Genomic DNA, 10,990 nt, shown 5'->3' with positions numbered 1-10,990 from the left:
CAGAGCACAATGGATTAGCAGTCCATCGCCTTAACCACTCGGCCACCTCGTCCTCTGATTGCTCTGTTGACAGGACGATACTGGTCCAGGTGTTAAACCCAGGAGTATTTGAGGAGGTGCAGGAACATACAGGAGGAATCGTGTCTCTGCTACATGTTGACGACAAAGATGGGATTCGAACCCACACGTGCAGAGTACAATGGATTAGCAGTCCATCACATTGTTCTCCATCTTGTTCTGGAGTTAAAATGGCCAGCTAAATGTTACATGTTGACAACAAGGATGGGATTCGAACCCACGTGTAAGAAGTATCTTGGAGAATGCGGGCATCGATCCCGCTACCTCTCGCATGCTAAGCGAGCGCTCTCCCATTTGAGCTAATTCCCCTCTGGATCATTGTGCTCTTGGCCTCTCCGGGTGTGATATCAGCTGCCAGATGTCACAGCTAAATATTGTTCTTTAGGTAACATGACCAGCTAAACGATACACGTTGACGACGAGGATGGGGTTCGAACCCACGCATGCAGAGCACAATATCTACATACATCTACATTTGACACCTGGAACATCTGGAAACATCTGGAACAGTGAGGAGGTGGAGGTGGAGGAAGAACCCTCCATTAAGAGCAGTTCATGAGTGCCATTTCCCTCAATCAGACCTATACTTCCCAGGTGTTGCCCAGTACCTGACTCCATCTTCTCTTTGGCATCAGACCAGAAGTTTTTTGACTGATCTCATCAATTCCAGAGGAATTGTGTCTCTGATACAACAAGATCTGGAACCAGACAACCATCACATTGAAGAATAAGAGATCTCTTGGAGAATGCGGGCATCGATCCCGCTACCTCTCGCATGCTAAGCGAGCGCTCTCCCATTTGAGCTAATTCCCCTCTGGCTCATTGTGCTCTTGGCCTCTCCAGGTGTGATATCAGCTGCCAGATGTCACAGCTAAATCTTGTTGTGGAAGTAACATGGCCAGCTAAACGATACACTTTGATGACGAGGATGGGATTCGAACCCACGCATGCAGAGCACAACATCTACATACATCTACATTTGATATCAGCTGCCAGATGTCATAGTTAAATATTGTTCTTTAGGTAACATGGGCAGCTAAACGATACACATTGACGACGAGGATGGGATTCGAACCCACACGTGCAGAGCACAATGGATTAGCAGTCCATCGCCTTAACCACTCGGCCACCTCGTCCTCTGATTGCTCTGTTGACAGGACGATACTGGTCCAGGTGTTAAACCCAGGAGTATTTGAGGAGGTGCAGGAACATACAGGAGGAATCGTGTCTCTGCTACATGTTGACGACAAAGATGGGATTCGAACCCACACGTGCAGAGTACAATGGATTAGCAGTCCATCACATTGTTCTCCATCTTGTTCTGGAGTTAAAATGGCCAGCTAAATGTTACATGTTGACAACAAGGATGGGATTCGAACCCACGTGTAAGAAGTCTCTTGGAGAATGCGGGCATCGATCCCGCTACCTCTCGCATGCTAAGCGAGCGCTCTCCCATTTGAGCTAATTCCCCTCTGGATCATTGTGCTCTTGGCCTCTCCGGGTGTGATATCAGCTGCCAGATGTCACAGCTAAATATTGTTCTTTAGGTAACATGACCAGCTAAACGATACACGTTGACGACGAGGATGGGGTTCGAACCCACGCATGCAGAGCACAATATCTACATACATCTACATTTGACACCTGGAACATCTGGAAACATCTGGAACAGTGAGGAGGTGGAGGTGGAGGAAGAACCCTCCATTAAGAGCAGTTCATGAGTGCCATTTCCCTCAATCAGACCTATACTTCCCAGGTGTTGCCCAGTACCTGACTCCATCTTCTCTTTGGCATCAGACCAGAAGTTTTTTGACTGATCTCATCAATTCCAGAGGAATTGTGTCTCTGATACAACAAGATCTGGAACCAGACAACCATCACATTGAAGAATAAGAGATCTCTTGGAGAATGCGGGCATCGATCCCGCTACCTCTCGCATGCTAAGCGAGCGCTCTCCCATTTGAGCTAATTCCCCTCTGGCTCATTGTGCTCTTGGCCTCTCCAGGTGTGATATCAGCTGCCAGATGTCACAGCTAAATCTTGTTGTGGAAGTAACATGGCCAGCTAAACGATACACTTTGATGACGAGGATGGGATTCGAACCCACGCATGCAGAGCACAACATCTACATACATCTACATTTGATATCAGCTGCCAGATGTCATAGTTAAATATTGTTCTTTAGGTAACATGGGCAGCTAAACGATACACATTGACGACGAGGATGGGATTCGAACCCACGCGTGCAGAGCACAATGGATTAGCAGTCCATCGCCTTAACCACTCGGCCACCTCGTCCTCTGATTGCTCTGTTGACAGGACGATACTGGTCCAGGTGTTAAACCCAGGAGTATTTGAGGAGGTGCAGGAACATACAGGAGGAATCGTGTCTCTGCTACATGTTGACGACAAAGATGGGATTCGAACCCACACGTGCAGAGTACAATGGATTAGCAGTCCATCACATTGTTCTCCATCTTGTTCTGGAGTTAAAATGGCCAGCTAAATGTTACATGTTGACAACAAGGATGGGATTCGAACCCACGTGTAAGAAGTCTCTTGGAGAATGCGGGCATCGATCCCGCTACCTCTCGCATGCTAAGCGAGCGCTCTCCCATTTGAGCTAATTCCCCTCTGGATCATTGTGCTCTTGGCCTCTCCGGGTGTGATATCAGCTGCCAGATGTCACAGCTAAATATTGTTCTTTAGGTAACATGACCAGCTAAACGATACACGTTGACGACGAGGATGGGGTTCGAACCCACGCATGCAGAGCACAATATCTACATACATCTACATTTGACACCTGGAACATCTGGAAACATCTGGAACAGTGAGGAGGTGGAGGTGGAGGAAGAACCCTCCATTAAGAGCAGTTCATGAGTGCCATTTCCCTCAATCAGACCTATACTTCCCAGGTGAGTACCTGACTCCATCTTCTCTTTGGCATCAGACCAGAAGTTTTTTGACTGATCTCATCAATTCCAGAGGAATTGTGTCTCTGATACAACAAGATCTGGAACCAGACAACCATCACATTGAAGAATAAGAGATCTCTTGGAGAATGCGGGCATCGATCCCGCTACCTCTCGCATGCTAAGCGAGCGCTCTCCCATTTGAGCTAATTCCCCTCTGGATCATTGTGCTCTTGGCCTCTCCAGGTGTGATATCAGCTGCCAGATGTCACAGCTAAATATTGTTCTTTAGGTAACATGACCAGCTAAACGATACACGTTGACGACGAGGATGGGGTTCGAACCCACGCATGCAGAGCACAATATCTACATACATCTACATTTGACACCTGGAACATCTGGAAACATCTGGAACAGTGAGGAGGTGGAGGTGGAGGAAGAACCCTCCATTAAGAGCAGTTCATGAGTGCCATTTCCCTCAATCAGACCTATACTTCCCAGGTGAGTACCTGACTCCATCTTCTCTTTGGCATCAGACCAGAAGTTTTTTGACTGATCTCATCAATTCCAGAGGAATTGTGTCTCTGATACAACAAGATCTGGAACCAGACAACCATCACATTGAAGAATAAGAGATCTCTTGGAGAATGCGGGCATCGATCCCGCTACCTCTCGCATGCTAAGCGAGCGCTCTCCCATTTGAGCTAATTCCCCTCTGGCTCATTGTGCTCTTGGCCTCTCCAGGTGTGATATCAGCTGCCAGATGTCACAGCTAAATCTTGTTGTGGAAGTAACATGGCCAGCTAAACGATACACTTTGATGACGAGGATGGGATTCGAACCCACGCATGCAGAGCACAACATCTACATACATCTACATTTGATATCAGCTGCCAGATGTCATAGTTAAATATTGTTCTTTAGGTAACATGGGCAGCTAAACGATACACATTGACGACGAGGATGGGATTCGAACCCAGGCGTGCAAAGCACAATGGATTAGCAGTCCATCGCCTTAACCACTCGGCCACCTCGTCCTCTGATTGCTCTGTTGACAGGACGATACTGGTCCAGGTGTTATCGTGTCTCTGCTACATGTTGACGACAAAGATGGGATTCGAACCCACACGTGCAGAGTACAATGGATTAGCAGTCCATCACATTGTTCTCCATCTTGTTCTGGAGTTAAAATGGCCAGCTAAATGTTACATGTTGACAACAAGGATGGGATTCGAACCCACGTGTAAGAAGTCTCTTGGAGAATGCGGGCATCGATCCCGCTACCTCTCGCATGCTAAGCGAGCGCTCTCCCATTTGAGCTAATTCCCCTCTGGATCATTGTGCTCTTGGCCTCTCCGGGTGTGATATCAGCTGCCAGATGTCACAGCTAAATATTGTTCTTTAGGTAACATGACCAGCTAAACGATACACGTTGACGACGAGGATGGGGTTCGAACCCACGCATGCAGAGCACAATATCTACATACATCTACATTTGACACCTGGAACATCTGGAAACATCTGGAACAGTGAGGAGGTGGAGGTGGAGGAAGAACCCTCCATTAAGAGCAGTTCATGAGTGCCATTTCCCTCAATCAGACCTATACTTCCCAGGTGTTGCCCAGTACCTGACTCCATCTTCTCTTTGGCATCAGACCAGAAGTTTTTTGACTGATCTCATCAATTCCAGAGGAATTGTGTCTCTGATACAACAAGATCTGGAACCAGACAACCATCACATTGAAGAATAAGAGATCTCTTGGAGAATGCGGGCATCGATCCCGCTACCTCTCGCATGCTAAGCGAGCGCTCTCCCATTTGAGCTAATTCCCCTCTGGCTCATTGTGCCCTTGGCCTCTCCAGGTGTGATATCAGCTGCCAGATGTCACAGCTAAATCTTGTTGTGGAAGTAACATGGCCAGCTAAACGATACACTTTGATGACGAGGATGGGATTCGAACCCACGCATGCAGAGCACAACATCTACATACATCTACATTTGATATCAGCTGCCAGATGTCATAGTTAAATATTGTTCTTTAGGTAACATGGGCAGCTAAACGATACACATTGACGACGAGGATGGGATTCGAACCCACGCGTGCAGAGCACAATGGATTAGCAGTCCATCGCCTTAACCACTCGGCCACCTCGTCCTCTGATTGCTCTGTTGACAGGAAGATAGTCGTCCAGGTGTTAAACCCAGGAGTATTTGAGGAGGTGCAGGAACATACAGGAGGAATCGTGTCTCTGCTACATGTTGACGACAAAGATGGGATTCGAACCCACACGTGCAGAGTACAATGGATTAGCAGTCCATCACATTGTTCTCCATCTTGTTCTGGAGTTAAAATGGCCAGCTAAATGTTACATGTTGACAACAAGGATGGGATTCGAACCCAAGTGTAAGAAGTCTCTTGGAGAATGCGGGCATCGATCCCGCTACCTCTCGCATGCTAAGCGAGCACTCTCCCATTTGAGCTAATTCCCCTCTGGATCATTGTGCTCTTGGCCTCTCCGGGTGTGATATCAGCTGCCAGATGTCACAGCTAAATATTGTTCTTTAGGTAACATGACCAGCTAAACGATACACTTTGATGACGAGGATGGGATTCGAACCCACGCATGCAGAGCACAATATCTACATACATCTACATTTGACACCTGGAACATCTGGAAACATCTGGAACAGTGAGGAGGTGGAGGTGGAGGAAGAACCCTCCATTAAGAGCAGTTCATGAGTGCCATTTCCCTCAATCAGACCTATACTTCCCAGGTGTTGCCCAGTACCTGACTCCATCTTCTCTTTGGCATCAGACCAGAAGTTTTTTGACTGATCTCATCAATTCCAGAGGAATTGTGTCTCTGATACAACAAGATCTGGAACCAGACAACCATCACATTGAAGAATAAGAGATCTCTTGGAGAATGCGGGCATCGATCCCGCTACCTCTCGCATGCTAAGCGAGCGCTCTCCCATTTGAGCTAATTCCCCTCTGGCTCATTGTGCCCTTGGCCTCTCCAGGTGTGATATCAGCTGCCAGATGTCACAGCTAAATCTTGTTGTGGAAGTAACATGGCCAGCTAAACGATACACTTTGATGACGAGGATGGGATTCGAACCCACGCATGCAGAGCACAACATCTACATACATCTACATTTGATATCAGCTGCCAGATGTCATAGTTAAATATTGTTCTTTAGGTAACATGGGCAGCTAAACGATACACATTGACGACGAGGATGGGATTCGAACCCACGCGTGCAGAGCACAATGGATTAGCAGTCCATCGCCTTAACCACTCGGCCACCTCGTCCTCTGATTGCTCTGTTGACAGGAAGATAGTCGTCCAGGTGTTAAACCCAGGAGTATTTGAGGAGGTGCAGGAACATACAGGAGGAATCGTGTCTCTGCTACATGTTGACGACAAAGATGGGATTCGAACCCACACGTGCAGAGTACAATGGATTAGCAGTCCATCACATTGTTCTCCATCTTGTTCTGGAGTTAAAATGGCCAGCTAAATGTTACATGTTGACAACAAGGATGGGATTCGAACCCAAGTGTAAGAAGTCTCTTGGAGAATGCGGGCATCGATCCCGCTACCTCTCGCATGCTAAGCGAGCACTCTCCCATTTGAGCTAATTCCCCTCTGGATCATTGTGCTCTTGGCCTCTCCGGGTGTGATATCAGCTGCCAGATGTCACAGCTAAATATTGTTCTTTAGGTAACATGACCAGCTAAACGATACACGTTGACGACGAGGATGGGGTTCGAACCCACGCATGCAGAGCACAATATCTACATACATCTACATTTGACACCTGGAACATCTGGAACAGTGAGGAGGTGGAGGTGGAGGAAGAACCCTCCATTAAGAGCAGTTCATGAGTGCCATTTCCCTCAATCAGACCTATACTTCCCAGGTGTTGCCCAGTACCTGACTCCATCTTCTCTTTGGCATCAGACCAGAAGTTTTTTGACTGATCTCATCAATTCCAGAGGAATTGTGTCTCTGATACAACAAGATCTGAAACCAGACAACCATCACATTGAAGAATAAGAGATCTCTTGGAGAATGCGGGCATCGATCCCGCTACCTCTCGCATGCTAAGCGAGCGCTCTCCCATTTGAGCTAATTCCCCTCTGGCTCATTGTGCTCTTGGCCTCTCCAGGTGTGATATCAGCTGCCAGATGTCACATCTAAATATTGTTCTTTAGGTAACATGACCAGCTAAACGATACACTTTGATGACGAGGATGGGATTCGAACCCACGCATGCAGAGCACAACATCTACATACATCTACATTTGATATCAGCTGCCAGATGTCATAGTTAAATATTGTTCTTTAGGTAACATGGGCAGCTAAACGATACACATTGACGACGAGGATGGGATTCGAACACACGCGTGCAGAGCACAACGGATTAGCAGTCCATCGCCTTAACCACTCGGCCACCTCGTCCTCTGACTGCTCTGTTGACAGGACGATACTGGTCCAGGTGTTAAACCCAGGAGTATTTGAGGAGGTGCAGGAACATACAGGAGGAATCGTGTCTCTGCTACATGTTGACGACGAGGATGGGGTTAGAACCCACACGTGCAGAGTACAATGGATTAGCAGTCCATCACCTTGTTCTCCATCTTGTTCTGGAGTTAAAATGGCCAGCTAAATGTTACATGTTGACAATAAGGATGGGATTCGAACCCACGTGTAAGAAGTCTCTTGGAGAATGCGGGCATCTATCTCGCTACCTCTCGCATGCTAAGCGAGCGCTCTCCCATTTGAGCTAATTCCCCTCTGGATCATTGTGCTCTTGGCCTCTCCGGGTGTGATATCAGCTGCCAGATGTCACAGCTAAATATTGTTCTTTAGGTAACATGACCAGCTAAACGATACAGGTTGACGACGAGGATGGGATTCGAACCCATGCATGCAGAGCACAATATCTACATACATCTACATTTGACACTTGGAACATCTGGAAACATCTGGAACAGTGAGGAGGTGGAGGTGGAGGAAGAACCCTCCATTAAAAGCAGTTCATGAGTGCCATTTCCCTCAATCAGACCTATACTTCCCAGGTGTTGCCCAGTACCTTACTCCATCTTCTCTTTGGCATCAGACCAGAAGTTTTTTGACTGATCTCATCAATTCCAGAGGAATTGTGTCTCTGATACAACAAGATCTGGAACCAGACAACCATCACATTGAAGAATAAGAGATCTCTTGGAGAATGCGGGCATCGATCCCGCTACCTCTCGCATGCTAAGCGAGCGCTCTCCCATTTGAGCTAATTCCCCTCTGGCTCATTGTGCTCTTGGCCTCTCCAGGTGTGATATCAGCTGCCAGATGTCACAGCTAAATCTTGTTGTGGAAGTAACATGGCCAGCTAAACGATACACTTTGATGACGAGGATGGGATTCGAACCCACGCATGCAGAGCACAACATCTACATACATCTACATTTGATATCAGCTGCCAGATGTCATAGTTAAATATTGTTCTTTAGGTAACATGGGCAGCTAAACGATACACATTGACGACGAGGATGGGATTCGAACCCACGCGTGCAGAGCACAATGGATTAGCAGTCCATCGCCTTAACCACTCGGCCACCTCGTCCTCTGATTGCTCTGTTGACAGGAAGATACTCGTCCAGGTGTTAAACCCAGGAGTATTTGAGGAGGTGCAGGAACATACAGGAGGAATCGTGTCTCTGCTACATGTTGACGACGAGGATGGGGTTAGAACCCACACGTGCAGAGTACAATGGATTAGCAGTCCATCACCTTGTTCTCCATCTTGTTCTGGAGTTAAAATGGCCAGCTAAATGTTACATGTTGACAATAAGGATGGGATTCGAACCCACGTGTAAGAAGTCTCTTGGAGAATGCGGGCATCTATCTCGCTACCTCTCGCATGCTAAGCGAGCGCTCTCCCATTTGAGCTAATTCCCCTCTGGATCATTGTGCTCTTGGCCTCTCCGGGTGTGATATCAGCTGCCAGATGTCACAGCTAAATATTGTTCTTTAGGTAACATGACCAGCTAAACGATACAGGTTGACGACGAGGATGGGATTCGAACCCATGCATGCAGAGCACAATATCTACATACATCTACATTTGACACTTGGAACATCTGGAAACATCTGGAACAGTGAGGAGGTGGAGGTGGAGGAAGAACCCTCCATTAAAAGCAGTTCATGAGTGCCATTTCCCTCAATCAGACCTATACTTCCCAGGTGTTGCCCAGTACCTTACTCCATCTTCTCTTTGGCATCAGACCAGAAGTTTTTTGACTGATCTCATCAATTCCAGAGGAATTGTGTCTCTGATACAACAAGATCTGGAACAGACAACCATCACATTGAAGAATATGAGACCTCTTGGAGAATGCGGGCATCGATCCCGCTACCTCTCGCATGCTAAGCGAGCGCTCTCCCATTTGAGCTAATTCCCCACTGGATCATTGTGCTCTTGGCCTCTCCAGGCGTGATATCAGCTGCCAGATGTCACAGCTAAATCTTGTTGTGGAAGTAACATGGCCAGCTAAACGATACACTTTGATGACGAGGATGGGATTCGAACCCACGCATGCAGAGCACAACATCTACATACATCTACATTTGATATCAGCTGCCAGATGTCATAGTTAGTGTGAATGCTGAAAGCATTCACACTATTGTTCTTCTGTTCGGCCATTTTCTTCCGCCTTTTTACGGTCCTCTTCTAGTCCTTCATACTTTGTGCTATTTCAACAATTCATATATCAAAACGTGCAGCTTTTTCTGGACTTTATCGGATGTATTCACATTTTTCATATTTTTTATACTTTTTCAAATATTTAACTTTTTCTGATTTTTTTCAGCTTTATAATGGGTGTGTGTTGCGTCTAACGAGCAGAGCTAGAGTGGTGCCAGAGTGGAGAGAAACAAAAAAACATTCTAGAGTTTTTCTGGCTAAACTGTCAGCACGGCCACAAATTAAACTCTAGACAAATTATTTTCACCAGTTTTGTAGCCACACTTGTCTTCTGGCTAAAATTCTGGTCAAAAATGCAAAGAGACTTAGATAATAATTTAAAATATTTTTCAAATGCAGCCAGGGAGCTCTCTGCTCTCATTCAGCCCAATGCATTTTTTTCACAGCAGCAGGAGAAGGAGCTCAACTTTGTAACTTGCTGTTAAGTGCTTTTTAATTCATTTTAATTCACCAAAAAATAGTCACAGGTCACAAAAAAGTCCTCTTCTTGCTTGGTGTGGCTAATTTCTGCACTTTCCTTACTCTCTTTTTTACCATTCTCTCTACCATTTGAGCTAATTCCCCTCTGGGGATCAATCCCGCTACCAGTTGTGCTCTTGGCCTCTCCGGGTGTGACATCCGGCTGTGTTCTTGGCCTCTGCGGGTGTGACATCAGCTGTAAGCTGTCACAGCTAAATCTTGTTCTGGAGGTAACACGGTCAGCTAAACAATACATGTTGACGACGAGGATGGGATTCGAACACACGCTTGCAGAGCACAATGGATTAGCAGACCATCACCTTAACCACTCGCTCATTCTCTTCTGTGGCCCTTACAGGAGAACGGGTCGGTCTGGACCTTAATGTCTATAGGAGCAGTTCCATCATCCTGGTTCATGTGAATCCCAGAGTTATAACGTCCGTGAGCTGTCGCTGTGTGATGAGCTCCTTCCTGTCACATATTATTATGGGATTGTCCCATTGAACCCTCACGTCTTCCACCACCAGACATTAGCCCGATCCCTCCTCACCTCGGTCTGCTGCCTTAACCTCGCACCACCTCCTCAGCCCATCACACCTAATCCCCCCACTCTCCATTACCCTGTACCCCTAATCCCCCACCTATCAATACCATGTATCTCCTAATCCCCCGGCTATCTATTACTAGAGACCCCCCCCTCCCCCCTCCCCCCTCCCCCGCCCCACCAACCCCCCCGCCCCCGACGCCTCCAACCATGGCTCTAGTC

The sequence above is a fragment of the Trachurus trachurus genome, assembly GCF_905171665.1.
Source record: "Trachurus trachurus genome assembly, chromosome: 9".
Classification (NCBI taxonomy): domain Eukaryota; kingdom Metazoa; phylum Chordata; class Actinopteri; order Carangiformes; family Carangidae; genus Trachurus; species Trachurus trachurus.
The sequence above is the reverse complement of the archived record's forward strand: the minus strand, read 5'-3'. Positions refer to the sequence as shown.